Consider the following 5,964-nt stretch of genomic DNA (forward strand, 5'->3'; position numbering starts at 1 on the left):
ACAATTACAAAGTGGATTTATACTTTAATAAATTCAGTAAGCACTGAATTCTGCCTTAGTTTCAATTTTATTAGCCCCGATGAATTCAGCCCTAAAAAAAACAAATACATAACATAACATAATGCCCTGCCCTTTACTACTGCCAAGAATCTAGTCTCTTCTCAGCAGTCGGGCTCTAATATCTGAGCCTGTAATATACTAGTTGAATAGTGTATCTCAGCTTCCCAAAAGGCTCCAAAAGCATATATTACTTGTTCAAACTTTATTTTGACATTATTTTACAAAGTTTATTTGGTTTATGTTAGTTATTATTCCAGGAAATTTAAAAAACTAATTGTTCCAACACACTTGTGATCTACCAAACACTCAGGCAAGATAAAAAAGGCTCTTGGCATAAAAATCTCAAATATCATAGAATTTTTGCCCCCTATTGACAGTTGCTTTTGCTTTTTATAGACTGTGCATTCATATAGCTTGAACCTATTTTTCTGGTATTGAGTGCTATGTTTTGAAACCTGCTCATATGCACATATATGGATATACACATCTCATGTATGTAAATAGGATGTGTTCTTTGCCATATATCTAAAAAATATCTTTTCCACTTTAAATATTTTTTATTTAAACAAAATCGTTACAAGGTTGTTCATAGTAAGTTTTATTTCCGCACAAAGTTGTTTTATGATTTAGTCTTACAACTTACAACAATCTTTACCACTGCACATTTCCCACCATCAGTGTCCTCTATTTTCCTCACTCTCCCTGATACCGTGTTTCCTCCCACCCACACTCTGCCACCTGCCTCTAGGGCAGGCATTTAACCTCTCTTTGTCTCTGTCTTTCTCTCTCTGTCTCTGTCTCTTTCTCTCTCTCTCTCCTCATCTCACTGACTTTCCCCTCCCTTTCTCTCTCCCTCTCTCACTCTTCCTTATTACTTTTTCCACTTTAAATTAAATTTTGTAAGTGGAGAGTGGTTAAAAATTTTCTAAACCTTAAGGGAGTGTATGAATCTACAAAGGGGAGTTTAAAACAATAGACTGTTCAGAGCCCTGGACTGGTCAGCCTGACACACTGAGCTCTATGTCTCCACACAACAATATTTTGTGCATCTTTGGAAAAGTGAGTCATTTCACCAAAATAAGAGGCATTCGGCTAAAGAAGTATGTAGAAGATACAGCACAGAGTAAAATCCCCCATAAGAATTTGCAACCTAATGCTTTGATTATAAAAAAGAAAAACAAGATCAGTGTCCTCTGTGGGAATATTAGATTTGGAAAAGGGGAATGTAGTGACAATGGCAATTTTACTCAACCCCCAATACATATTATTGTGTGCAGTTTTGTGTTATTCAATTTTAGTTTAAATTGTATGCATTTTACTCTTGATGACTAGAGTAAGGCATTTTCATTTTAGAAATTGCAGAAAGCAGGTGACATGTAAATATAAAAATTTGATAATATCCAGAGTTAATCACTTGTAAACCTTGTTTACATAAAAGGTAGATTTTGTTTCTTTTTTTCATTTTTAACAAAGTACAATTCATAAAGACAAGTTGCAATAAATGCCAAATCATAAAACTCCTGAGGGTTTCCTACACTTTCCCAGCCACAGCTAATCGGGCAGGGATGGTGGGAGACCAGGGAATAGATCATCCAGTACAGCACAGCAGCTTGTCTAAATAGCTCCGTTTATGGGTCCCTCTGTGATCACTCTCACCATTATGGAAATTTCTGCACCCCGAAGTTCCATTTTAGTATATTGCATAATTGTCTGCTTGCTGAAGGAGCTCTCTCTTTCCAACACTCCAAACTTGTAATACACGGGGCTCAGATTCATAGACAGATTTGGGGAGGCCCTCGAGTACCTCAATAGGAATGATGGCACAGATATCCTACCCGAGTGGAACAGCATTTAGAAATGACTCGTTTAGAAGCTAACAGAGTCCATCCATGGGCAGATCATGGAGGAAATGAGCTTAAGCTAAATGGAACCCACATGAAATAGCAGTTCAGTTTAGGGGGTGGGGTGGGAGAAAAGTCAATCTTCTTAGTAAAGAACAGAGATGGCAGACCATATAATATGCCATTCTGCTTTGACAACTGCAAATTCTTAGACACCAGCGATCGTTTTTAACATTTCCTTGACAATTTGTCACAGACACAGCTCCAGACATAGATTTGTCTAGGAAGTTTAAGTAGCTTTCAGTGTTCCACATAGTACTGGGGATCATTTTCCAGGCAAAGCATTAAAAAAAGTGAGTACACATGGTCTGTTTTCATAATTTTCATAATTTTATTTCCCAAATGGCATTCCCCTATGATTTCTTTCATCACCCTTTCCTGCTTCTCAGCAAATCTTGAAGCTACTTTGGGAGGACACATTTAAGCATAGATTTTAAAATGCATCTCAGTAGATGTCCTCCTTACTCCCTTACTTTTTTCTTTTTTTTTTTGGTTTTTGGGCCACACCCGGCGTTTCTCAGGGGTTACTCCTGGCTATCTGCTCAGAAATAGCTCCTGGCAGGCACGGGGGACCATATGGGACACCGGGATTCGAACCAACCACCTTTGGTCCTGGATCGGCTGCTTGCAAGGCAAACGCTGCTGTGCTATCTCTCCGGGCCCTACTCCCTTACTTTTATCTTTATTGTTATTGTCATTGTTGCAATGTCTGGGGGATTCCTATTTTTTGTGGTGTTGAGGTTCCAATACTTGGTTTTGGTGTTCATAAGAAGTGAGACAGTAACATTGGATGCTGGGCAGAGACTAAATACTGTTGGCATCAGGGAACACAGTTGCAGTAGCAGATAACACACAAGGAACAGGAACAAAAACAATGCCAAGGATGAACTAGTAACTTTTCAGTCCTGTGGTTTATAATGCTTTATCCATGAACTAGGATATATTCCTAAGCACTTTGGAGTGGAGAAAATACTTTTATATTTAAATGTGTTTATGAAGTGAGTTATTTATATACTGTATGTAAACTATATATATACATATATATAGATACATCAACCAAAACTCTTAGACTTGTATATTTAAATGCCAGCAGCATAACCATAAACAGTAACACCCCTGTTACATTTTATGATAATACAACAGCAGTGACTACCACACATGATCATCCAAATAATCAACTTAAAAACAGTGAAAAATTGCAGATAGATTTTTGTTGTAATGTCAACCCTCTTCCAAAGTTATATAGTATGATTGCAAAGGTACAAAAATGATAGACGTGTGCTACTAATAGCAAATAAAGCATTGCTAACAATTATTAAAATCACTGTTTTTAACTTTGTATCTGATAACTGTACAATAGTCACAGAGAAAATATAAATTCAAAAGCAATGCAATACATTAGTCTAAATAAACATGTTTATAGAAATTATACTAAAAAATCTCCAATTTTCACATTTTATAGAAAGAATATCTCTTAAGATGAAACTATAGATCATTAATAGATAATGAGAAAACAAATGAAAAGGAGAAATATAGGGACATAAGTCAGAGAGAGAGAGAGAGAGACTTCCCATGTCAAACTGTAGTACATAGAACTCATTTTCTTAGATCCAATAATCACCAGCACTATTAATTCTTAAAAGAGAAATAAACTTTGAGATTAAACTGGCATTTATAGTACAATCAAGAGCAAAACACAGGGGCCGGAGTGGCGGCACAAGCGGTAGTATGTCTGCCTTGCACACGCTAACCTAGGACGGACTGCGGTTCATTCCTTTAGTGTCCCATATGATCCTCCAAACCAGGAGCGATTTCTGAGCTCATAGTCAGGAATAACCACTGAGTGTCACTGGTTGTGGCCCAAAACCACACACACACACACACACACACACACACACACAAGTGCAAAACACAAAAGTGTGGTAGATTTTGTTATTAGATAGTTCTGTGCACACAGTTATCAGGTTCTACTAAGAAAGAGCAATGAAGGTAGAGATTGTCATAAGTGAATAAAATAGACAGATGCAAAATTAAAGTTATAGAAAGAGAGAGAGAAGGCAAAAGAGGGAAAGCAACAATAGAATCAAGTAAGAAAAAAAGTAAAATACTTGAAATAAGTCAATATTTTAAACATTTGTATTATTTGTTTATAACTAAAACATAACCAGAAAAATTAAATGTAGGAGTTTATGAATTTCAATGTAAATAATTTGATGTAGTTATTGTGGAATTGTGGAATATAGCTATTGGGAATGGTGGGCCATTCCCACCACCAGTGTCAACCACCCTCTACCAATGAACTTAGAATACATCCTTTATCACCACCCTTTGCCCTCTGGCCTGCCATTATAACAGGCACATTTAAGTTTAGATTGTTAAAGTTTAGGTCATTTGATTCTGTTGCCATTGACTTTGGCTTGAATGTTTATTTTTCCCCAACAATGCATATGAGACCACTCGGCCCATTCCCCGGTCTTTCTAATTTTAAAAAAATAATAAATATATCAATCTAATTTTTATCTAATTCAATCTAACTTTAATCTAATTAAAATTTTCTTATTATCATTTCCTGTTGGTATGGCATTCCAAGATTCAGATATTACCTTAAGAAACAGATTAGATCTCTTTGGGAGTAAGGTTAAATGTTTGATTTCACATTAAGTATATGATTATTCAGACAGGGACTTGGCAAGTCTTATCTAAAAAAAATGAATAAAGTTTTTCTTACACCTCAAGGCAAACAGCTGACAGCATGTATTACAGAAGAAAATTTCAAATTCTAAGCAAACATACTTTGGAAAATGTGTATATACTACCCTGAATTTGGAAATTCCCCAATATTTTGAGACTTCTAGAGAGATCAGTGATGATATTAACAAATGTTCAGTGATACAATTTTCAGATTCTAACTTACAACTAACATTTGAAAATCTCTTACCAAGCTCTGAAAGAACATTGAAAAAGAATAGCCAAAATTATGATGTATTATTTATTAAAATACTCCTCTACATTTTAGTGCATAAGACTGAGTTTTCTTCTAGTTTTTAACCCAAATAATTTGTGTTTTATCAGATCACATTGAAACGCAAAAATTAGAACTTAACTCCATTGTTTTAAGCCAAATATTTAAGGTGCATTAAAATGTAAAAACATACTAGATACTCTTCTTATTAGTACTTTTTGTTTTCAAAAATTATTTTTGTATATTACTTATATAACAAAAACAACTATTATAAATTATTAAAATGCAGAACTATATTGCTCAATTTTGATTTCTAATAAAACATTAATGTAAATATCTAGTCTACATTAAAAGAATTACATGTTTATCAGAATAATAAAAATAATATTAAAAACCTTCAAACAACAAGTTTAAAAAGAGCTGCTTTTAGTGCAATATATTTCATATTGGGCTATATAATCTTTTAATCATTGCAATGCCACTATATTAAACTGCTGTTTGTAGGTCAAAACTGAATAGCCATTTTCTTTAGTAAATCCATATTGAAATCAAAAATAATATTCAGTCTAAGGCCATACCACTCTGAAAGCGCCCAATCTCATCTGATCTCAGAAGCTAAGTAGGGTCGGGCCTGATTAGTACTTGGATGGGAGACGCCTGGGAATACCAGGTGCTATAGGCTTAAAAATTTTTTAAAAATAATATTCAGGGGCCGGGCGGTGGCACTGGAGGTAAGGTGCCTGCCTTACCTGCGCTAGCCTAGGAGACGGACCGCGGTTCGATCCCCCGGCATCCCATATGGTCCCCCAAGCCAGGAGCGACTTCTGAGCGCATAGCCAGGAGTAACCCCTGAGTGTTACCGGGTGTGGCCCAAAAACCAAAAAAAAAAAATAATAATAATATTCAATATTATTGTGGCAACTTTCATGCAAAGAAGGCAGAGGTAAACATCTGATACAAAGTTGAGTGGTTCTGACAAAGATTTATAAGGTTTAAGGTATTTATTCTCTGCCCCTTAAGACAAAACTTTTTGCTAATTCT

The 5,964-nt window shown here is 35.4% G+C and overlaps 1 pseudogene; it reads left to right on the forward strand.

The window, feature by feature from the left end:
• Positions 1-5,487: 5,487 nt before the first annotated feature.
• LOC126029014 (uncharacterized) lies at positions 5,488-5,605 on the forward strand (annotated as a pseudogene).
• The last annotated feature ends 359 nt before the right edge of the window (positions 5,606-5,964 follow it).

The sequence above is a fragment of the Suncus etruscus genome, chromosome 14 (genome assembly GCF_024139225.1).
Source record: "Suncus etruscus isolate mSunEtr1 chromosome 14, mSunEtr1.pri.cur, whole genome shotgun sequence".
Taxonomy (NCBI): domain Eukaryota; kingdom Metazoa; phylum Chordata; class Mammalia; order Eulipotyphla; family Soricidae; genus Suncus; species Suncus etruscus.